At 30.6% G+C, this 25,957-nt stretch overlaps 1 protein-coding gene across 5 annotated transcripts in view; it reads left to right on the top strand.

Annotated features, from left to right (window-relative positions):
• Oatp74D (Organic anion transporting polypeptide 74D) overlaps positions 1-25,957 on the top strand; it is a 96,742-nt gene that overhangs the window by 54,666 nt on the left and 16,119 nt on the right. For 4 of the 5 annotated variants that reach the window (XM_035875963.2, XM_085656658.1, XM_035875965.2 and 1 more), the window contains one exon: positions 6,764-6,921. The exons of the other annotated variant lie outside the window; for it this stretch is intronic. The gene's annotated coding sequence lies outside the window, so the exon portion shown is untranslated. The remainder of the gene's footprint in view (positions 1-6,763; positions 6,922-25,957) is intronic. 5 annotated transcript variants of the gene reach the window in all.

Raw genomic sequence — 25,957 nt, 5'->3', positions numbered from 1 at the left:
TGAATATATCACCGTAGTTTTGTCAAGTCATGTTATGATCAAAATTTGATTTCTACCTTTACTCTTTTATCCGCCCACCACCAGAGATATATCGCCTTCGTTATCTCTCTCTTTCTCTCTCTCTCTCTCTTTCTCTCTCTCTTTCTCTCTCTCTCTCTTTCTTTCTCTTTATCTTACATCTCAATGATCATGAAAAGTGCAATGTACGATATGAAATCGTTTCGTATAACGTCGCGTACGTATTATCTCTCTTTCCACATCAAAATTTATGATAAAATTTAGATGAAAATGTATGAAGAAAAAAATGAAAATTATTTCGAAGAGAAATGAAACAAAAAAAAAAGAAAATATAAATAAAATTGAAAAGAAATGGGCGGGAAAATTTTTCAATGCGAATTTTTCATCGATAATGAAGATTATTATCTAAAGATTGGGAATTTAAATGGAAAGAAGGAAAGGTAGAGATAAGTTATAGAGAGAAAGAGAAAGATGAAAGGGAAAGAAGAAATTTTTTAAAGCATGTCAGATTAATTGAGATCACGTGAACTAATTAAAAATATTTTGTAACGGCGCCATTCGATAGTACGTATCGCGCGTTAAGCACGCAGTTGCGATTTATTATTTAAACGATAAAATGACGCCACCCTTGGCAGAGAGTCACGGACGAAGAGAAGAAAAACGATTGTATCGAGTATGGAGGAGGCATAAACGCGAGGCTAACGCGTTTGTCGAGAGTTCGCGAAAAAGTATTGTCAGCTGTGTTCACTCGCTTAGAGAAACACGCGTTAAAGTGTTTTCGGATGTTTTGGTGTACAATTGTCTTTGATAATGTGCTATTTTAAGTGTCAAAATAATTGACAAGCATATCTTGTTTGTTTTTTTTTTCTTTTTCTTTCTTCTTTTTTTTTTTTTTCTTTTTTTTTTTTTCTTCTTCTTCTTGTTCAGGACATGATTCCTCTTATAAGGCAGCGTAGAATGTTTGCGACAAAGGTTAGTAATATGTTTCTTCGGGATTTTTTTCTTTTTTTATTTTTTTTTTTATTTTTTTTTTTTTTTTTTTTTTTTTTTGTTTTGTTTTTTTGAAGAAGAAGAAGAAGAAATTTTAAATTGTAGAACCTTTTTGTCCTATTTACTAAAATGGTTTCTCTTTTTTTTTTTTTTTTTTTTTTTTTTTGACGGCGGAAGCTGCAACGGACGAAATGTGCTGATAGCGTGCATAGAAATAAGATTAATCTCTAAGCTTTGATAAAATATATGTATATGTATATCTATATCACATATACAATATGTACATATATATATATATATTTTTTTTTTATTTGTATTTGTAATATATAAATATATATTATTTAATATTTATAATATATTATATATTCATATAAATATATATATATATATATATGTATATAATTTCGAGTTTTTTATAGTTCGATCAAATTTTAATATATTATCATCTTTTTCGATATATATATATATATATATATTTATATGTATATATATATACAGAGGCAGAACAAGAGGAAGAAAATTATGCTACACATATAATTCATATAATACATATAGTACATATTACACCATATACTTTATAATATATATTGTAATATATATATATATATATATATATATATATAATATAATATAATATATATATAATGTTTTAACATAAAAAAAATAAATTTAAAATAGGATAATTAGTATGAAAATTTGAAATTTGTAAATAGAACTATTGAAAAAGTGTATTCACTTTGGATCCATTCGCTTTGAAAGTTTAAATAATGAATGCTTTCTGGTCGAACTCAAGTATGGAAACTGGCTTCTTATTTCATCGTGAGAGTAGATAAGGCTCCTTCCGTTCGTTCGTTCGTTCGTTCGTTCATTCGGTTGGATGCGATTCGACGCGTCGAAGAAGGAGAAGTGAGAGAGAAAGAGAGACAGATAGACAGACAGACAGAAAAAAGAGAGAGAGAGAGAGAAAGAGAGAGAGAGAGAGAGAGAAAGAGAAAGAGAGAGAGAGAGAGAAAGAGCGCCGGCGCGCCGCGCGTCGGTTTCTTGTTTTCCACTCCGGCGATTTATCCGTCGACCTCGCGGTGCGATGACTGGCTCTAAGGTCAAGCGCGTATTTCGCACTCTCGGCCGCACGCGCCTGCCATGAAAACTCCTCCGCGCGCGTTCGAGATTTTATTCCTATCTCATTCGAGGAAAACGATCGTATTTTCGAGAGACTCGCGTTTTTCTTTCTTTCTTTCTTCCTTCCTTACCTTCTTTCTTTCTTTCTATTTTCCTTTCTTACTTACTTACTTAATTTTTTTTTATCCTTCGCTTTCTCTTTTATTCTCTCTTCTTTCTTTCTTTCTTTTTTTTTTTTTTTTTAACTGCGATCGATGCAATCAATATTACTTCTCTCTTATATGTACTTACGATTGGTGAATCCGTTTTTTTTTCTTTTTTTTTTTCTTTTTTTTTTTTCTTTTTTTTTTTCTTTTGATCCATCTTTTTAATGATCAACCAGACAATTTTGGCAGACATTTGTTGTGAATCAATAGCTTTCAACATTCGATAAGTATTTTAAATGAATATAATTAATATTTATATTAAAATATCGGTATTTAAAATGTATAAATGACGTAATCCTGACGCAATCCTGATGCAACCCTGACGCAAACTTGAGGCAACTTTAACACTTAATTATCTACATTGATCGAAATATTCATATATATATATATATACATACATTTTTTCTACAAAATACTTATCATTGATTGATAAAAGAATTGAACGAATAAATAGAGGCGATTAATTTTCATTTATTTTTTTTCTAACTCCAAAACTATTAAATGGCATTACAATTATGCGAGAGAAATATTTATTAGGATCATTTGAAAAGTTCGAGACTTTCTTTCCTTTTCTCTTTTCATACGTTAAAATGTGTTTTATTTTAAGAATGAAATTTATGCATTGAAAAAAACAAAAAAAAAAAGGAAAAAAAGGAAAAGAAAAAAAAAAATAAGGAACAAAGTTCGTGAACTTTTCAAATGAACCTCATATACATATATACGAACGTATATTTAAGAAGGATAAAATTTACAAATACAATGCAATGTAGTCAGGAATGGATTAATAAGAAGCTTTAAAAAAGAACACTTGTTCGTTTCGTATCTTAATGTTTTAAAACAATGGACATTAAAAGTAATCAGGCTCGAATATCGATGTTACTTGGGAGCTATTGTTCATTTTTGATAAATTTAAAAATTATTAAAAATGATTGAACATATGTGATAAACAAATTGAACACTTAGGATAACAGAAGTGAACGAACGCAAAAAAGGAAATCATTTATTTAAAATATTAATCGTTCTACACAAAAGATCCTTGGGTTTTACTTATGAGATTTGAAAAAAAAATCCATGGTGCGCGTGTGTACTAGCGCATGAATTATTATTATTATTATTATTATTATTATTATTATACTCATTGCAGTATAATAATTATTGAAAAATTCAGTCATTAAAAAAGAAATGCATACGAGAATCATTACGAATTTACAATCCTTTAGAATCTACTCTAGAATGCAAATTCGAATCGTCGCTTTACTCGGATCAAGAAGGGTGAGGTGATGGGTGGGTAAAAGGAAGAGTTGGAGGAGGAGGAAGAGGGGAAGGAAGGCAGTATATAAAGGTGGTAGGGAACGATCGTATGCATATGTCTTTTTCTTTTCTCTCTCTCTCTCTCTCTCTCTCTCTCTCTCTCTTTCTTTCTCTTTCTCTCTCTTTCTCTCTCTTTAAGAGTCGTTGTATATATGGCTCCGCGATTAAGGCCATGGTCATAACGGCGTGCTGCTGGTGCGCTTATGGATGCGAACGAGTTAAATACCACCTTGCGATTCTAGCCGCTTATCGTTCGCGAGTGTTCGCTCACTAACTTTTCCATAGTAGTAACGTTCGCTTTATCATCGACACCGTTCGCGGTCCCCCTTGCGAAACCCGTTTGAATCGCGCACAGGGTAAATGACTTTTAAACGCGACATAATCTGTAATTAGATTATAACTGCCTATTGGCTCACATACTCTTTCTTTTATCGTTCGATAATTTTGAATTTTTTTATAATTCGATCAAACTTTGATATATATATATATATATATATATATATATATATATATATATATATTATAATTTTCTTCGATACAACATGTCCAGCATTTTATATTTGTCTTCTTTAATTAATTGAAACTTGAACGATTATTATTGTTATTATTATTATTTTTCTTTTCTTTTTTTTTTATTTGTCGTAGATTTATGCGTTTTTCTTTTTTCGTTATTTTTTTTCTCTTCTTTTTTCTTTTTTTTTTCTTTTTTTTTTTTCTTTTTTATCGACAACAATAAAAGAAAGAAAGAAAGAAAGGAAAGAAGAATGAAAAAAAAAAAGAGAAAAGAAAAGAAAGAAAAAAGAAAGGATATTAATGTTCCTGGTACTTATCTATGGTTCCATTCTCTATGGATAGGTTCCTCTCGTCGAGAGAGTTCGTCTACCATGGATAATTTCATGAGACGAGCCGTATCCGGTCTCTCACGGAGAGCCGGCTATTATCGCTACCATTTGTTATCGCCGGTTCCTCGTTGAACTATGCCAACTCACTAGCACTAGTTATGTTCGAGTAACGCAACTCTAGAACAGAACGAACGAAACGTCCGTGGAAGGAACGAACGAATCAATGTTTCGTTTGATATGAATCTCTTACATCGTTCCTCTTCCTCCTCTTACTCCTCCTACTTCTCCTCCATCTTTTCCTTTTCATGCTTCTCTTTCTCTTCCTCTCTCCTCCATTACGTTCTTTCGTACGAGTTGGTTACGATACGAAAAGAAAAAAAAAAAAAAAAAAAAAAAGAAAAAAGATGAAGAAAAAGAAAATGCAAAATAAAAGAAAAAGAATAATTGTCTGTGACTCGTCGTTTTCTCAAAGGGAATCGATAGTATACGCGTACGCGTATGGGGTAGACAAGAAAGAAACAAAACGAAACGAAATAAAAAAAAAAAAAAAAAAAAAAAAAAAAATAGAAAAAAGGAAAGGAAAGAATTTTGTGATTCTTATCGTTGAAATTACTTTGCCATCGAACGAAACGACAACGAATTCGACAAATATGAATTTTTGAATTGCCCTTTACACGCGCGTCCGTGATGATGAAATCATCTATACTATCTGAAATATAGATAATTAATTCTTATCTACGAATTCTGTAGAAAGAGATAGAGATACATAGACGGAAACAAACAAACAGAGAGAGAGAGAGAGAGAGAGAGAGAAATCGAACGATTGAACTCATCCCGTGTTGTCGAAAAATTCGTTTGGATCTTGAGAGAGTATTTTTTGTTGGTGGGGGAAAGAGACTCTCACGCGATTTATACAGGCCGAACACGTCCCGGAGACGTGTCCTTTCCGAATAAAAAGGACGGGTTGTCCTTTCTCTTTCTTTCACTTTCACATTAGTTCTTTCGCCGTGAGGACTTAGAATAGGACCTACATGTAATATCAATATCAAAAATCGAACTGACTAAGGTAATTAATTGTTTAAATGATTTCGAACGAAAATCAATGTTTAAAATCATCGAACGAAATTTCGTCGAATTTTTCAATGTATCCGTATACACGCATAAACATGCGTATACTTGCAGATGCATACACACGTATACTCGTACACACACACACACACACACACACACACACACACACACACACACACACACACACGTATACTCGTACACACACACGCACACACACACATATATACACACACATACACACACACACAGAGAGAGACACATATTCACCCTCTCTCTCCCTCTATCTCTTTTTCTCATTCGCTTGGCACTCTACAACTCTTCTGCTTATTCGTGTGTCTCTTCTCTCATTCGTGCTCGAACGTTCATGCCACGATGGGGCCAAATAACTCCGAGAGGTAAACGACATCCACACGCGCATAGCCTACGCCTTCTTCTTCTTCCTCCTCCTCCTCCTCCTCCTCCCCCTCCCCTCCTCCTTCTCCTCCCTTCCTCTCTCCTCTCCTCTCCTCTCCTCTCCTCTCCTCTCCTCTCCTCTCTTCTACACTCCTCGTCTTGTCTCGCCTTGCCTTGTCTCTCGTCTCTCGTCTCTCGCCTCTTCGTTTCGTTTCTTCTTTCGAAAGACAGCCCGATTAGACGGTCCACGTTGTTAGTCTCGCCTTGGCCCGTCCGGCTTTTAACGGAATCCATCTTCTCTCTCTTTTTTTTCTTTTCCTTTTTCTTTTACTTTTATTTTCCACCTCCCGTTTCCCCTCCCCCTCTTTTACCCCATTCTCTGCCTCCCTCCCTCCCTCCCTCCCTCCCTTCCTCCCTCCCTCCGTACACTCTCTTCGTTCATCTAAGGCGTCCACTTCAGAATTTTCTCTTTCATCGTTCGTATCTTCGATTTACGTGTAAATATTTCAAACAATAGGTATTAGAAGCCGAAAGAATTCGTCCAATTTATTAATTATATTAATTTTTGTTAATTTTTGTTAATTTTTGTTAATTTGTTCCTTTTTTTCTTTCTTCCTTTCTTTTACTATTAATTTAATGAAAGGAAAAAAAATATATATATATATATTATATATAAATTATATATCGTATATTGTATTATATTCATAATTATAATATAAAAATATATATTATATATATATATATATTTTTGTTTTGTTTTAGTCGTAAAAAATCAATACCAATAATTTTTTATTTTGTTTCTTTATGTTATAGTGCATCGTACGTGAATGTTACATATTTGCTTCGAACGAAGAATACAGCATCGAGACGCGAATGTCCGATCGTTCCACGTATTTCAGTGTTTCGTAAAAGTTTCTGTGTTTTTGAAAGGCGTCGACGATCAACTAGCACGTTTTCCTCCGATCGTTCAGGTAAATGTCATCATATTAATATCGAAAAAAATTCAATGTATTTCCTCTCGAACTTATTTAACCGTTTACAATGGCGTATAATCGAAAAATTTCACATCCTCTTCAATTCATTTCTGTCCTATCCTCCCCTTGTCCCCTCCAGTGCCACTTTGTCGTTTTTGTCCTTTTTTTTTTTCTTTTTCTTTTTCTTTTTATCCATACAAATTTAATTAAACGTTAAATAATACGTAAAACGATGTTCTCAAATGTGTCCCTTTTATTAAATGATACAATTTCAATACTCGATAAGGCTAATGAAATATAAATCGTACTGTTATAAAATAATATCACGAGTATTACAATTATATAATTTTCTTATAAGCGTGAAATAAAAAGAAGGACGAAGAAAAGAAAAAAAGAAAAGAAAAAAAAGAAAAGAAAAGGAAAGAAATAAAATTGATTTCTAAAGGATATTTAATCAATGATAATCGTCGTTCTCTCATCGAGGCGATTAAATGACGTTCGTTTCGAAATCACGCGATCGAGTAAATAGGGTTGAAAAAAAATGAAGAAAAAAAAAGGATGATGAAGTAGAAGAAGAAGAAGAAGAAGAAAAAGAACTTGTCATCGAAAAGTCGTCTCGGTTAGCTCTTTGATCGTGCAATAAGGACTGATTAGGAAGGAGTGCGCGAGCGCGCGCGCGCACGCCCCCACCCATTTACCAACGAGCTCGTTGTGGCGCATCAACGAAGTTTGTGGGTGAGAGAGCGCGCGGGAGATTCCGTATGTGGGTGGACTCGAGGTGTGCGAGCTGGTTATTCCCAGAGATGGAAGTGGGTCAGTAGCAGGCGGCTGTGCGAACGCTACGAGGAGTAAGAGCACTCGAACGGGTTGAAACGAGTAGGAAATGTTGCTAGATCACACATAAAAAAGAAAGAAAAAAAAAGAAAAAGAAAAAGAAAAAGAAAGAAAGAGAGAAAAAAAAAGAGAAAGTCATAGGATAGCACACGTAAAAGAAAAAAGAATCATTAGGTGTCGTGACTTGTTATTTTTTTTTCTATTATTTTTTTTTTTTCTTTTTTTGTTTCTTCTCTTTTCTCTTTCTTTTTTTCTACCGACGAATTCACACTTTTTTCTTTTTTTTTTTTTTTTTTTTCTTTTTTTTTCTTTTTTTTTTCTTTTTTTTTCATTACGCTGCGAATTTTATTACGTTGCGAAAAGACAAATTTCTGGGATAATTTCTTTCTTTTTCTGTTCTTTCTTTTTCTTTTTCTTTTCTTTTTTTCTTCTTTTCTTTTCTTTTCTTTTGTTTTCTTTTGAATTTACAATTTCACGGTAAAAATATAAACATTTCCAGGACAATTATGATGATGACACGGAATGAATATTTTCTAATTATTATTATAATTATTATTATTATTATTATTATTTTTTTTTTTTTTTTTTTTTTTTTTTATTTAATTTGCAATTAATCGTAAAGGCGAATAATTTTTTCAGACGATTTTTCGAACAATCTAAATGGACAGATTTAAATTATATTATTAATTTGCAATTGGTATTTCTTTGAAGGCAAACAATTTCTTAATGATTTCGCATGGAACGATCTTAATTATTTTCCAATTTTCAATTTCGTTGGGGGGAGGTTGGGGGAGAAAAAAAAAGAAAGAAAAAACAAAGAAATAAAAAATTGAATGAAGCAAAAAAAAGAAAAAAAAAAAAAGAATTTGTTAAAAGACAATTTATCAATGAATTGGAATGGAAAAAAATTTGTATCATTTCGTAGTCTCATTTATCGAACGAATGAACTGATTTTACTTTTCTTTCTTTCTTTCTTTTTTTCTTATGCATTCACGTAAAATATAAATAAAGTATCACCGATCGTGCGCACACATAAGACTTTATAATATTAAATATAAATAAGAGAGAAATGAACACACGAGAGAGCGACTGTAGGTCGTTTACGACCCACTTCTCGAACGCGCCCTACAATCGAACGTTCATTATTGATCGCATCTACGATTTCTATAGAAGCATCGTGCGAAACGAATCGGTATCGAGCGGTAGGTACTCGGCTTCGAGGAGTGCAGCTCCAACGATGGCTTTTGATACCGTTTCGGAAGCGGCTCTCGACGAGTACCCTCGAGGAATCGATATCCCACTGACTCTTTTCTAAAGTAAAAAAGCAATAATAGACTACAGAATAAGGGGTACCATCTTTTTTTTTATTTTTTTATTTTTTTATTTTTTTATTTTTTTTTATTTCATTATTTCTTTTATTCTTTTATTATTATTATTGTTATTATTATTTTTATATCATAATTCTTTCTTTCTTTTTTTATCCCTTTACCGCCTCCCTTGAATATCTCTATCCGTAATATTTTAAATATGTATATTTTGATAAATTTATTATCGTCTAGATATTTTATATTCGTATCGAAATATAAGGGTTATAAAGTAAATAATATTATATCATAATAGTGATACCATTTCTTTTATTAATATTGTAATGACATAAATTTTATACACGTTTTATCGTTTAGAAATAACATCTTTATTATTTTCGTAATACGACAGTGATAAGTACAATAGTACAGAATAATGATATCATTTATTTCTCATTTCTTTTTTTTTTCTTTTTCTTCTTCTTTTTCTTTTTTCTTTTTTCTTTCCATTTTTAAAATATGACATTATGAATGATATGTATATTTCGAAAGTTCCATAAATATATTTATTTCATATGCATGATATAACAATATATCCGATATTGTTCGATTGGAATAAAAACAAAAATATGTTTTTTTGTTTATTGAAATTATAACTCACATAAATACATAAATACATACATACATAGATAGCTATTCCTTTTTACTGTACATACGCATTATGTACATTCTCATGACCCGTTCTCCAAGCTCAGTTTTCTGCGAATCAGGCGACCAAAGCAACGACGATTCGCCTTTTTCGGAGGCTCCTCGACGACGAGATCGGGCCGGCCCGAAAGAACTCGAATTCGAGATGGTTTGCGCACTTTCACTTTGGTCCTCTCTCTCTCTCTTTCTCTCTCTCTCTCTCTCTTTATATATATATATATTTCTCTCTATCTTTCTCGAACGCAGCCTCATTAATCGTCAACATTTCCACAAGCTATACACGAGTCCGTAGACCACCGTAAGCATTTATTTTTACTTCTCGAATGGCTCTTATCGTATTTGTCCCTATACGAATATTATATACCCTCGCCAATATTTTCACCCGAAACTAAATTGCTTCGTTTCTTTTTTTCTCGTTCCGATTAATAAATTACGGAATTAATACAAATTTCACATTATTCCGTGAATAAACTTATGTAACGTTTTCTTTTTTTATTATTCTTTTTTTTTCTTTTTTTTTTCTTTTTCTTTTTTTTTTTTTTTTTACAATCAGTAAAGAAAAGAAAAATATAATAAAGAAAAGAGAAGAAAGAAATGGTAAAAAGAAATTTGTACGTATTAATCGAACTTTCATGAAAAAAATTATTATAATGAGCTTGAGTACCTACGTACATAGACGAATACATTATTTATATGCACGTGAACGAACATAAGACGCAATAATAAATTATAATGAAATTATTATGAAATACGCGTATACATACATACTGTGACTTAATTTATATAATAATTATCAAAAGGATTGATTTATCTTTAGGCTCTTGTGTACCGTTCGTAATTTAGATTGATTTCAAGTAGACCTTCGAATAAATCGTACTTCGAAGATTAATTTTAAAAAGAAAAAGAGAGAGAGAGAGAGAGAGAGAGGGAGAGAACAAAAAATAAAGAAAAGAAAAAAACGAAGGTACCTCGAGCATGAGACCGAGTTTCGAATACCACAGATTCCAATACCGATGAGAAGGAAAATATTCAGAGATGAGATAGGCAAGAGGACAAAAGAAAGACCTTCTACGTCGTCTCTCTTACCTCTTCCTCTATACATACGTAATATAACGTGTAGTATACTTGTCCCACTAGGAGCTTATACGTATACATACACAGACACACAAATACATACATACACATACGTATACGTGTGTATGTGTGTGCGCGCACGCGTTAAGAACCGACGGTGTTCACGTTGACCTAGTTCGTCGGGCATCGCAAGCTCCCAAGCTCTTGCGAACGACGATTCCCTTGTGCTTGCAAGCTCGAGTGCATTTACTGCGCATGCGCACACGCACTGACACCATTACGAGATACATTCTTCTCTATATATCAATCAATCTATCTGTCTATCTATCTATTCATCCATCTATCTATCTATCTATCTAATCTATCTATTTTAGTTATCTCGTTTCTTTTCAAAATAAATATCTCTTATCTCTTTCCTTCTATTTATTATCTCTTCTTTTTATTTATTCTTTTCTCTTTTACTTCTTTCTGTTGTTTTAATATTTATCCATCGACGCTTCGATTATCGTCGTCGATAAGTTATCTTAATTGTTTGAATATGTGTAGGACATATAAAAAAAAAAAAAAAGGAGGAATATACAGGATCCAACCGAAAATTCGTAGGATCATTTTTGGAAAATCGATTATTCCTATTACGAGAATCTTTTCCGAGGATCAATCTTATTGTTTGTTTTGTGTGTGTGTTTGTTTTTTTTTTTTCTTCTTTTGGATTTTTGTGAAATCAAAAGCCAGAGGGTATCTCTTTTGACTCGTATTAAGAACCTTTTATCCTCCCTAAACAGATAAAAGGATGATATTTATTTTACGACACTTTGTCTATGTTCTTCATTCTTTCTTTCTCTCTCTCTCTCTCTCTCTCTCTCTCTCTCTTTTTTTTTCTTCTTTTTATTTTTTTTTTTTTTTTTTTTTTTGTAATTTTATTTTTCCTTTTCTCATTTTCTATGTCACACGTACAGTGTATAGACAGGTCAGACGTTTCAAGATCTTTTCTTTCTTTCGTTTCGTTTTCTTTTCCTTTTCCTCTTTTTTTTTCTTTCTTTTTTTTTTTTTTTCTTTCTTTCTTTTTGTAAGTACCCTACACTCGGTGTGTCTAATGGTAGACAAGAGAAGTGTAAGGTCGATGGACTCGGTCGATGAGCAAAGAGAGGAAGCTTCGTAAGCGATTGGAACGTCCAACTTTTGCCATGTTCATGTCCCCAGGAATGTCCATGAAGCTAGAAGAGAGAACCGTATTACGCGTTCGATAACGGCGGACAGTTCGCGCGCGCTATGTAAACCCTCTCTCCAGTCTAGTAGTAAGTTGGTTGACCAGACGCCACTCAACGGCAGACTCGTTTGAAGTACATACGTTTCAACGAGATGGGAACGTAACTTTAAGCGTTGCACGCTCGTCCCGATCCTTATGAACTTAATACGACGAATTATTTTATCCGAAGTATTCGAACATGATCATTACATCATGAACACATTGTCGTTCACCTCGATCTTAGAAATATATACAAGTTATTCCAAATACATATAATTATCATGTAATTATTATAGTATGAAGTAATAAACATCTTGTTTTTGTTCTTATATTGTATAAATCTTTTTAGTTGATTTTCATATTATCGATTTTTCTGATAATTTTCTTTTTTAATATATATATCAATAACGATTTTAATTCAATCGTGAACGTAACCGTGATACAATCACGTTCAGTCACGTTATTATTTATTATTATATGCCGATCAATAATAAATAATAATTAAGGAGTTACATGCGACAGTTATTCGAAAAGATGCTGAAAAATTGACGTATTTTGGGAATTATTCTTCGTGTTCTTTTTTTCTTTTTCTTTTTTTTTTCGGGAATGAGACAAAACTAAATTGAAAAATTAATGGTTTCACGTCTATTTGTTCGATGTTTTATTTATATAAAAAGAAATTTCCCTTCAATTCGGTCACGTATAAATCTCTGCAATCTTCAATAGCGTTTACTCTTTCTATACATCTAAACATCATAATTTCCCGTAGTAGAAAAACAAAATTATTAAAATTCCAATATCGTCTTGTAAAATAATTTTTCTAGATAAACGTCATCTCATATACCTATATACATATATATTTGTTGTATAAATTTATATATGTTAAGAAAAATATAAAAATATTATTATTATTTTTTTTTTATATATCGTTACATAAATCTAATATAAAAATATTATCTATATGAGTGATAAAAAAAATACGGAGGAATTAATATATTTTATGCAAAAAAAGAAAAAGAAAAAGAAAGAAAAAATTGTACAATGAGTGACATTAGTACATGGCGTAAATCCAAGAAGATAAGAAAGAACTTGAAAATAATTTGATGAAAATTCTTTGACGAAAACTTTTTCATTAAAATTCATCAGAGAAAGAAGTAGAAAGGAAAAAAAAAAGAAAAAAAGGAAAAAAAAAGAAAAAAAATGGGAAGAAGGATAAAAGATTTCAATTTTGAACGTTCTTCGTTGAGAGCGATAATGGGCGATATTTAACCAATCCTGCGTTAATGCAAATTGACCGTCGATACCTGCACCCACTTTCCCTTTCGATTTCTCTTTTTTATTTTTAAACTATAGCGACTCTGATAATGTTGAAAATATTTTATCGGTGAAAGGATCATTATAAGCGCGTGAAGTATACCGTCGCATTAAGGTTACCGTTCGGCTGTCCTCCTATCCCGGTTTTTAATATTTTTTTCTTCCCTTTTTTCATCTCTTTTTTTTGCCTTTTTTTTTGGTTGCTTTTAATATGCCACAGTCGTTGAAAGAAGTAAAGAAAAATAATATGTAAATAATAAAAATTAATGCAATGAAATGACGACAATTTTAATTTGCATAACTTTTCACATATTTATATATACATACATATGTAAAATGTCGATGGCCTCCTTTTTGAAACGAATGATCGTTTCGAAAAATTTGTTGATCTCTCTCTCTCTCTCTCTCTCTCTCTATATATATATATATATATATATATATATATAAATTATATTGATATTATCTGAAATGTAAAAAATAACGCAGCCTTTTTTTAGATCCATTGAATTAGATTAGTTTAATAGAAATATTTAAATATTTATGTATGAATATAGAATTTTATAGAAAGAAAAGGAAAGGAAAAGAAAAGAAAAAAAAAGAAGAAGAAAAAAGAACGAAACAAAATTCTTCGTACATAAATTATATCAATGCTATATCTCAGAAATATACAAAAATTCAACATTATCTATCTCTACCGTATTGAATTAGTTTGATAGAATCGACGAGAAAGTTTCCTTTCATAAAACAATTATTCACATATATGTACATGCATACATACATAGGAAGTCGATTTTCTTCGACTTCTGAAAAAAAAAAAAAATAATTACAATGATAAAAGTAATTAAATTTGGCTATATATAATTTACAATAACAATCGGCATAGTCGAAAAACACGGATATCTTACGAATGAATATATATTCTTATGATTCTCTTACGTTAGAAACGCAAAGGTGTCAAAGTCACATATGAACGATTAGATAGTTACGTTCTAGTAATTTACATATACATGTTGTATCTATAATCGTCATGGCAATAAAACCATTTCCGTTTTACGACTTGTCGTTTATGTATCTAGGAAATATATATGTATATATATATATATATATGTATATATACACGTAATAACTAATAATTTTTCGTTTATACGTAAACTTATTTGATAATCGTTATTCTTTTATTCTAAATTTTTTTCTAAATATCTCAATGACACAGTATACATTGAAAATTAATAAAACAAATGATTTTTATTTATTTTTTTTTTTTTCTTTTTCCTCAAAGAGAACATCAAAGTCCAAATATTCAGCTGCCGTATTTAGCTTATTATATATCTTTTTTGTCCTTGAAAACAAAAACCAAAAAAAAAAAAAAGAACATGAGAATCTTCTTCCAAATTTGTAACAAAGAACGAGAGAAAAAAGAAATGAAATATTTTTTCCTGGTAATTTCTTTTTCTCTTTCTTTCTTTCTTTTTTTCTTTCTTTCTTTTTTAAGAAGAACATATACATACGTAAAAGTAGCTCATATTGGTGTTACTTTTTATATCCTTTAAAATCCATAAAGGAACCGTGTAGATCTGCAAAATTGCACTATAATTGTAAAAATGAGTGTATCAGTAGCTGGAAGACATGTTGCGCATGCGTGAATTACGAGAATACGAATACTCCTACGCATAAACGTCGATACCTATAAATATACACGCGTAGAGAGGTTCATAGAAAGATTTACCGTCGTCCTCGTCGTTGTCGTCGACGTCGTCGTTGTCGTCGTCGTCGTCGTCTTCGTCGTCGTCGTCGTCGCCGTCAGTGGTGGTGAGCCTACTGTCTTAAACTAGGTCATCTCTCAATGCCACTTCCCGCGCAGTTGAGGATGCGAGGACGATCAGCGAGGACGACTACTACTACCACTACTACTATTACTACTTGTACTACTACTACTACCACTACTACTATTACTACTTGTACTACTACTTCTAGTACTACTACCACTAAACTATTACTACTACTAGTACTACTACTACTACTACTACTAGTACTACTACTACTACTAGTACTACTACTACTACTACTACTAGTACTACTACTACTACTAGTACTACTACTACTACTACTAGTACTACTACTACTACTACTAGTACTACTACTACTACTACTAGTACTACTACTACTACTACTAGTACTACTACTAGTACTGCTACTACTACTACTACTACTACTACTACTACTACTACTACTACTACTACTACTACTACTACAACTACCAATAGCTACTCTATCGGTTTCGTACGTTTAATTGCTCGTTCGTTTATTCATTCGTTCATTGCTTGTTCTTCCTAACCTTATTCTATTCTTTCATAAAAATCTAATCACTTAGATGGTATGTGTATATGTGTGTGTATGTATATATATATTTCAAGTTTTTAATTTGATAAATACGATATAACGATCGAATCAAATAGAAAATATATTTTATAGTAATAATCTAATTACTATAAAATTAATTAACTTCTAAAGAGAATTTTAATAAATTTTTAAATAATAGAACAAATTTCTATTCCAATGGTTTATGTTGGCTATTACGAATCTAATATCGCGTAATGGATATATCCATAAAAATTGTACTAATTTTTAAACAAAATTTTATTTCATTCACAAAAAGAAATGAATTTCTCTTCTAAACATTTATGTTGATTATTACGAATCTAATATCGCGTACAGGATGTATCTTAATCTTATCAATTTGTTTTAATTTCTTAATAAACTTTTATCGAATTTACGAAAGAAGGACAAATTTTTCTTTCTTTCTTTCTTTCTTTCTTTCTTTCTTTCTTTCTTTCTTTCTTTCTTTCTTTTTTCTTTCTTTTTTTTTTCTATATAATATTAATGAGATATAAAAATCGAAAGAGTTAAACATGGACTAATACTACTTTCGAAAGTATCAGCTCGTTTGTAGAAAGTAAAGATGAGTATAAGCAATTAACAGAGAGGAGATCAAACATAGGACCGTATGGTCATGATCAGAAAGATAGAATGAGAGAAAAATAAAAGGAAGAATAAGAAGAAGAAGGAAAAAGAAGAAGAAGAAGAAGAAGAAGAAGAAGAAGAAGAAGAAGAAGAAGAAGAAGAGATCTAAGAAGAAAGAAAAGAAAAAGAAAACAGAAAACGATTACGAACAGAGATCATAGATTCGCAACAACTTCGTCGAAGGTATAAAACAAAGAAACATATTCGTTAGACGTCAGTTAGGCTGTTCTTCTTGTTTCTTCGTTGATTTTCATAACGAAGAAATCTCCTTGTCGGACGGACTCTCTTTCTTTTTTATCCTTTTAACGAAGAAGATACAAGCTCAGGATGAATCTGAGTTTACTTAAAGATTTTCAAAGACGTATATATGTATGTATATATGTATATATATATGTATGTACGTATGTATATACATATGTGTGTATATATATGTGTGTGTATGTGTATTTACGTAGTAGATACATATGTACGTAGGTCTATGTTAGAACGTAGCGTGTTATTTGCCAAAAAGATAATACCGATAGCGCCGGGGCTATGATTGTCCGTAATTTGTGCTCAAGAGGATGGTGCTGGACTTGCTGCCCGGCTGTGAATACAATCTATTATTACATCGTACACGTCCGTAGCATCCGAGATATCGCCTCTCTTCTCTATGTGAGCCGTGTAACAACGCGGGTGGAGAACTCGTACTTGCTGCTGGACCGATCACGGATGCTGCGCACTATTTCTAAGATGCTTTTTCATTTCAAATTTCGTGGCGCATCCTCGAATCTTTTTGTATTCAATAACCCCATATATATATATATACATATATATATATATATACATATATATATACATATATATATAATATGATGTATATTATATATACATGATTATCATAATTGAACAGTCGTTTTTTATTTCAAATCATATTTTAGATATTAAATTAAAATTTCTATAACTTTCTCTTTTTTATATCGGGAAATTAATATTAAACATATTATTTATTTGCAACTGTTTTTGTTTATTTAACACATATGTTTATAATATATAAATAATTAGTAATTTATATAATATATATATATATATATGTGTGTGTGTGTGTGTGTGTGTGTGTGTGTATATATATACATAATAATTTAAAATAATTTACTAATTTCTATCTAAAAATCTAGATATTATATATAATACCTATATAATAATATTTTATAAATTACATAACTATGATAAGTATATTCAAATATTATTTCTATTCGTTTTAATTTTCAACTATATTCAATTTATAAAATTCAACTTGGATAAAATCAAAACTTAAGTTGGTGTAATGTATTATAAAAATTGTATATATTTACAAATTATTTTAGAGAATGTTAAAAATGCAAAAAGAGAAAGAAAAAGAATGAGAGAGAGAGAGAGAGTACTTTTCAAATTATTTCGTAATTCGATTTAATCTTATTAGAGAGAGTCAATTTTTCATCTGCTATAGATAAATTCGTTTACGAAACGATCGAGATTTTCTATGTCTTCTTTTTCTTTGAATTCTAACTAGTCAGGACCACCACGAATCTTTCTTCAAGGATGATCATCACATCGTCCTCTTCGTCCTCGTTGTCATCATCATGAACAAGAATCATAGATTAGTTTCGAAGCGTATCGAACGATTCACCGAAAGGTTTTCTACGAATGCGTCAGTGCTTTTAATCGGCCATATCTAACCGGTTTATCGGACGCGTCCGGGCAACTTCTACGCAGTACCAAGTCTACGGATCAAGAAGAAGAGAAAGAGAGAAAGATAGAATGATATGGAAAGAGAAACAGAGATAAAGATAGAGAAACAGAGAGAAAGAGAGAGAGAGAGAGAGAGATCGAACTTTTACGTAAAGTCAGCTTCGTTATTTGACGTGAGAATCGTTTTCCTGTTTGCTTGGCTACCTCGAAAACTATCCGAACCGGTTCGATTACTCGACTTGAATGCAAGTTGATAATAATACGAGTGAGATGAAAATTGTGAGAATGAGTAAATGAGAGAGAGAGAGAGAGAGAGAGAGAGAGAGAAACGTCGTTGATATCTCTTCAAACAATTTGGAATATCTTCTCGATTGACGTGACCGCACTTCAAAAGATTCTTCGAATTTCTCAACGATCGGAAAACATTTCTCGATTTTCTTTCTTTTCCTATTATTATCTCTCTTACTTCTACTTTACTTTGCTGCGACATATTCGCAATGAAATAAATACTATTGGGAGTTTATTTTTATTTATTGATATATAATATTTACAAATGGAGAAAGAGAAACGAAGGAATATGGGAAACGAATATTCGGTTAAAACGATCGCCATTTTTATTCGTTATCGAACGAACGAGCTGATTTTTTCTTCTTCTTCTTCTTCTTTTTTTTTCTTTCTTTTTTCTTTTCTTTTTTTTTTTTTTTTTTATTTTTATTTTTACAATCATTTTTGCCGTCGTTATTATTTTCTTTTTTGTTATTTTTCTTTCTTTTTTTTTTCTTTTTCTTCATCGCGCGAGTCAACAGTTTTGCGATTTAAAAAAGTAAGGAGAGAAAAAAGAAAAAGAAATTTATTTCATCGTGAACTTTTTTCTTTTTCTTTATCTTTCTGTTTCTTTTTTTTCCCTCGTTTTTTTTTTTCTTTTTTTTTCTTTTCTTTTCTTTTTTTTTTGTCAATAATATTCCAAGACACTTTTAGACCTTTCCAATAATAAATCTTTTCTATTTTATAGCATTTCTAGGAAGATCTTAAAATGTTGAAAGTCTGTAAAACTTCATATGGAAAATATTGAAAACAAAAGTAACTCTTAACGTCTATGATGGTCTTCTCTTATGAGAATGATTTCATAAGAAACATATAGAAATCATATCGTGTCTCGTATCGTATATGAGACATAAATTTATTTCATCATGAATTATTTTTCTTTGTATCTTCTTCGAAATAATATCGAAGATACATTTAAATCTCATTATAACTATTTTATAATCTTTCTAGGAATATATTTTAGACACGAAAATATTATAATATAAAATATCATGAGGAATATATTAGAAGTGATATATTTAAAAATATAATATAATATTTATAAAAGGTCAAAGAAAAATCAATGTATTATTATACTTATAATAAAAAAGGAAATATTAAAAATAGAAGTAAAACTTTTTGTTAAGTTTATTTTTATAGAAATGATTTTAATTTCATAAAAAATTATATTACCTATCTCTTATCGTATCACGGTTATACAAATCAACAGCTTGCTAGAGGAGTTAGACTTTCTACCTGACGTAGAAAGATGGATGATGTGACGTTGACCTTGGTATCGTACGATTTTCGTTGATAAGTGATGTTAACGCGATTTTATAAAGAGCAATATGGAGATAATGCTAGAAGTGAAAGGGGAAAAAACATTGTTAATAGGAACTTGAAAGTTTCAAGGAACGTGCGAATTCCTTAATCGTTAATAATTACGTTTTAATAAAGAATAAGAATATTAAGGATTGAATGAAAATGGTTGATGTTGGTATGTTAGTAATTAAACTTATAATAGCTTTATTTCTAATTTGATTCTATTTGAATAATGAACGTTCTATTTGAACAATGATAATTTTTAAACATAATAAATAAATATAAAGAGATTATTGTTGTATACTTGTGATATTGATGGAATAATTGTTTAAAGAAAATTTGATAAGTGATCGAAATTTTTCTTTTGAATGATCTGTATTGAAAAATCAAAAAAAAAAAAAAAAAGAAAAGAAAAAGAAAAAGAAAAAGAACGTGATTCGTAAAGAATTTATCTTTGAAAAAATTTTAGTAAGTGATCGACATTTTATTTTTTTTTTTTTTTAATTATTTTCCAAAAAATTTCGTAACTATATATATATAATAATCTGTATAAAAAATTTCTAAAATATAATATGATCCATAACTCTACAAAAGATGAAAATTGTTCGAATATTTATTGAAATATTTTCTCTCTTTGTCCGTTGAAACTTATGTTAATTAAAATAAACCCAACTAAATAAATTAACTTCTCACGTACAAACTATCTAATCCCGCACGATCTTAATTTAAAACTCTCGCGCGTTTCCCTTTTTTCTGATTTCAACTAAACCACCACAAGAATCACCACTCTGTCGTTTTTCTTTACCCGTGGGAATTACTTTCGCTACTTTCGATTTTACGAACAATCGAGTGATCTAATAACAGATTCTGACTTTCTTCTTCCGTCCGTAAATCGTTCTATGTACAATGTACATATCTATCCACTTTCAGCTTTTACGACTACATAGTCTCAGTTACAGCACATTTATTATAGCACATACGACGTCATATATGTACATACATCTATGTATATAGGAGAAACATTATTAGGAAATGTGCATATAAATGTACGATTAAGAAAGTATATAGGTATCTTCTTTCAAATTGTGTTTCGTTTTTGTTAATGAAAGTTCATCGAATTATTTCAAATTCTGTGATAATTCTTTAATTAAAAAGCAAAAAAGATAAAAAAAAGAAAAAAAAAAGGAATAAGACAAAAATAAAAAATATATATATATAACTGAATGCTCTATGATAAAAAAAAAATTCTTTTTTTCTTTTCAATCAACGGATCAAACAATATAGATTGTAATTTGGTTAAAGAAAAATATTAGAACGTTTAAATTATTTTTCATTTATAATAAAGTCCCGATTAATAATAATGAACGGATTGGAGAACGGCAATTCTTTTTTTTTTTCAAACTGTAAAATAAATTGAATACCTACTAGTAAAAAAAAAAAAAAAAAAAAAAAAAAAAGAGAGAGATAAAATTGAATGAAACTTGACATATTTCTATCATAAACGATTAAAGATAAGAACGTTTAAATTAATTTCGAATGATATACGGATTATTGATAGATAACCGACGATCACAACCGTGGTAAATGTTCTCTGAAATACTTCCACCCTATGAATAAAATCATCGAAGAACATTATAACTACATAGTACATGCTACATCAAACTCTCTCTCTCTCTTTCTCTCTCTCTCTCTCTCTCTCTCTCTCTCTCTCTCTCTTGCTCTCTCTTCTCTGATATATTCTTGGATATCCATCGATATACCGAAGTTACGAGGTTGAAAATCCTCTCGACTGGCCTCGCTTACCTCGGCCACGTATCGTCTCGAGTTAATTAGCGAAGCTCGTAATTCCAGTTTCGATAAAAAGGAATAAAAAAAAAAAAAAAGAAAAGAAAAAAAAACAAAAAAGAAAAAAAAAACAAAGAAAAGGAAGAAATTTAAAAAATCGAGAAGAACGAATAAAAAAAAAAGAATAATAATAAAAAATTAAAATTAACGCTTTTACTATCTCACCTTCAAAAGAAGGTCGTCTCGATAGGACCTCAACGTATTCATGTCTTCATAATTTATGTTTCCATGCTGTAGGTATCTTTAGATACACTCTTATTAAAAGAACCTTCTTCTCTCTCTCTCTCTCTCTCTCTCTCTCTCTCTCTTTGCATATGCCAATAAAAAGTCATATCATATGTATTCATTTGTATTTGAATATATTTATCTATTTTTAATTTTTGTTCTTTATTTTATCGTACTATTTTAATTTGGCGCGACGTACGACGTAACATGATAATTACAATATTTTACTTTCTCGTTTTAAAATCGAACGATGATATTCCATGTAATTTGATTAATTAAAAATTCGATCTAATTAAAAACGCGTTGTTATTTTCTTTTTTTTTTCTTTTTTTGTTTTTTTCTCTCTTTTTTTTTTTTTTTTTTTAAATGTCATAAAAACAATTTGTAGCTTTTAAGCTACATATAATAAGCATTGAAATTTTACTATTGGCATTTTGTATTAATCAATTTTCAACGATATCACGTAGTATCGCGATTTAAACGTACAAGTGATGATTTCGCTTCGTTGAAATGATTGAAATGGAGAAAAAGTGAAGATATAAATCAAAACGGACATACGTATAGATAAACAGACATATAAACAAACAAACAGATAGACATACAGACAGGGAAAGAGAGATAGAGAGAGATAGAGAGAGAGAGAGAGAGAGAGAGAGGGAGAGAAAAAGAGAGAGAGAGAAAGAGAGAGAGAGAGAGAAAGACTTTTCCGTGTGTCTAAGAGACGCACGTAAAAGACGACCAACGACAACGTTACGAAGAAGCGGGGCCTGGCATTGAGGTGGTGCGTAGTCGTACGAGAATAAGCTAACTAACCAACTAACCACGAGACACACGTCAGTAGGACAGTGAAAGGCGGCGACCTAGACCAAGTCTGGAGCTGCTGAGTGTCCGCGCGCGCGCACCCAACGCACGTGTCGCTCGCCACGTGCGTTTCTGGCCACCACGTTCCTCACTTCTCTCATACGAGAGTATCTCTTTCTCTCTCTCTCTCTCTCTCTCTCTCTCTCTCTCTCTCGTTCTCTATTTGTCTCTCTATCTCTTTCTACAACTTTCGATCGATCCTCTTCATTTTTTATTTTTTTTTCTTAAATTATTAAATTATTCGAATTAGTCAAAAATTAATTCAAAGTTAACATCATTCAATATCTTTTACATATATGTATATATAAATATATATATACATAGTAGGAGTATCAGTATAGTGTATATATATATATAAAATATTTATATATAATATACACATATATATATATATATATATATATATATATATATTCTAGTGTAGATAAAATAGTTTTCCTTTAATGGAACATAGATAACGACGTCGTAGTAAATCGTTGCGTCAATAAATCCACTGGCATGTATAGCTTGATATCAATGATCTTGAAAGAAAAAGTGATATATATATATATATATATATATATATATAGAGAGAGAGAGAGAGAGAGAGGGAGAGAGAGAGAGTAAGTAAGAGTGAATAAGATACTTACTTTATGTATCCTTTTTTATTAAAGAGATGCAACAGACAAGTTTGGAAGATCGATCGTAATCGAGAAAGGAGTTAGGTTTAAGAGAAAAACAAGAATCGAGACGATGATCAGGCCAACTCGCTATCTTAAAGTCTATCGACATCTTTATCCACCTCATATATACATACATATAAATACATATAAATATATATATATATATTTATATTTATATTTATATTTATATATATATATATATATATATATATATATATATATATACGTATGTACGTACTTATGTATCTATGTATGTGTATACGTGCGTGCCCACTACGTGTGGGCAACTTTACCGACGGTTACGAGACATTCGAGTCCCCATTCAAGCCTACGGCCAACATACCGCGACAATTTATTACCGGAAATTTCTTCTCTACTCCCCCCCCCTTCCCCTCGTCCTCTCCGTTCTTCCCTCATCGCCCCCTCTCGTTATCCCTCGCACCTGGTCTCGCCTAGGAGCCTAAGAAATCTTAGTCGAGACTAGAGACTAAAAACAGAGAGATAGAGATAGATAGAGAGATAGAGAGAGAGAGAGAGAGAGAGAGAGAGAGAGAGAGAGAGAAAGAGAGAGAAAGAGAGTGAAAGAGAGAGAGAGAGTGAAAGAGAGAGAGAGGGAATATACGATGAGATCTGCAATATAACGAGCAATAAAAACAAGATCCGATTTGATAGTTATGCGAGCGCATAAATGATAATAATTAATGAATATTATCTATGAGATATAAATGAAACACGTTGTGTGGTATTAAAATATATCGTATTATTATTATTATTATTATTATTATTATTATTATTATTATTATTATTATTATTATTATAAATTGACAAATCGTAGATTTTCGATAGTTCATTTGCAATATTTATCATAATTATGTCGAATCGATATATAGTCGAATGTTCTCAGATTATACTAGAAATCAATTTGCATATTCTCTTTCGCAACTTCATAAGCTAATTTTTCTTTTTTTCTTTTTTTCTTTTTTTCTTTCTTATTTTTTTTTTCCTTCCGTTTTGTCAAATTGTTAAACTACAAACCGACCCGACAAAGTTTCTTTACGGCGTTAATAGAAAAATTGAATTAGCTTAAAAAAGAAAAGAAAAGAAAAAGAAAAAAAAAAAAAAGAGTAAACGCGAAAAGGAATTATGTATCGATTCAGAAAATAATCTCTTAGGAATGTTTGACTCGATCTAGAAACATTTGATCCGTCAATTTTATTATCGTGAAATATTTCCTTTTGTGGCACGGTATACGGGAAGAAAACAAGAAAAACGAGAGGGGGGAAAAAAAAGGAAAAAAAGAAAAAGAAAAAACAAGCCAAGAAAAACGAAATGATTGAAAAAGAAGTCAGTTGTAAAAGAGAAAGATCATTCTAAAGAAAAGACGTTTCTTCAGAATTTCACCATCACTCGCTATGGTTACCACAATTCTCTTTCTTTCTCTCTCTCTCCCTCTCTCTCTCCCTCTCTCCCTCCCTCTCCCTCTTTATCCCATCGAGTTCGCTCTCGATTTTGTTCTGACCGTAGCCTGGATACGAATCCACGTTTCGATCCACTTTAACGAGCGGGAAGTAATCGATTGCGAGCCTCGCGGCTCTCTTACCTTTCTGCCTCTCACAGAAACGAGAAAGACTTGCGACCTTGCTCGAACATCCGAACGATCGTCGTTCACTTCTAACGATCTCAAACCGATTCGACGAAAGTAAAATTCTTCGAAAGGAGCACACTCGTCTTATTAAATAGTTTCTCTCGAAGCTACAAACCAAGGTGAATCGTAGGGGAGGTGGAAGGATAGATGGTTGAAAGAGGAGGAATTTAAAAATAATATACAAAAAGATTGATCAAAATTATTATTATTATTATTATTATTATTATTATTATTATTATTATTATTATTATTATTATTATTATTATTATTATTATTATTATTATTATTATTATTATTATTATTATTATTACTTTAATTTTTATTTAATTAAATTAACACGATTGATTAATTATTAATTATTGACATTTTGTATTATCTATTTAACTTTAAAATTATAGATTTAACTTATCTATAATTGAAAATAATATAAATAATTAATAATAATATAGTAAAACTAGTGATATGAAAATAGTACAAAAATAATATATATAACTAATATAAGTATATAATTATACTGGTACAAATTATATACTTGTAACATAAAAAATATACGACCGTAGTATAGATTATAATTATTTAATATTATACTACTATAATTTTCACATTATATTTTTTATCAACACGATACAAAAATTATCATTATGATTATCATTATCATCATCATTATTACTATTATTATTATTATTATTATTATTATTATTATTATTATTATTATTATTATTATTATTATTATTCCCAATAAGTATATAAAACGACAAAATCAAAATATATTTTCGATTCTCAATAAATTTTGATCTATCCAGAGCCCATAGATCGTTCTTCTTTACTATTTCTGCCGAGGACAAGAAGCATGCGTTTTCTTGAGGTGTTAATAAACATACGATCTCGGGTCAATGGCGCATAGAAATGGCGTCACATCGTAAAAGCATCGATATTCTTGGAGGATCTTTCGGAGGTC

The sequence above is a fragment of the Vespa mandarinia genome, chromosome 4 (genome assembly GCF_050613455.1).
Source record: "Vespa mandarinia isolate Hongniang chromosome 4, ASM5061345v1, whole genome shotgun sequence".
Classification (NCBI taxonomy): Eukaryota; Metazoa; Arthropoda; class Insecta; order Hymenoptera; family Vespidae; genus Vespa; species Vespa mandarinia.
Note: the sequence above shows the minus strand (reverse complement) of the source record. Positions and strands in the feature narration are given on the sequence as shown.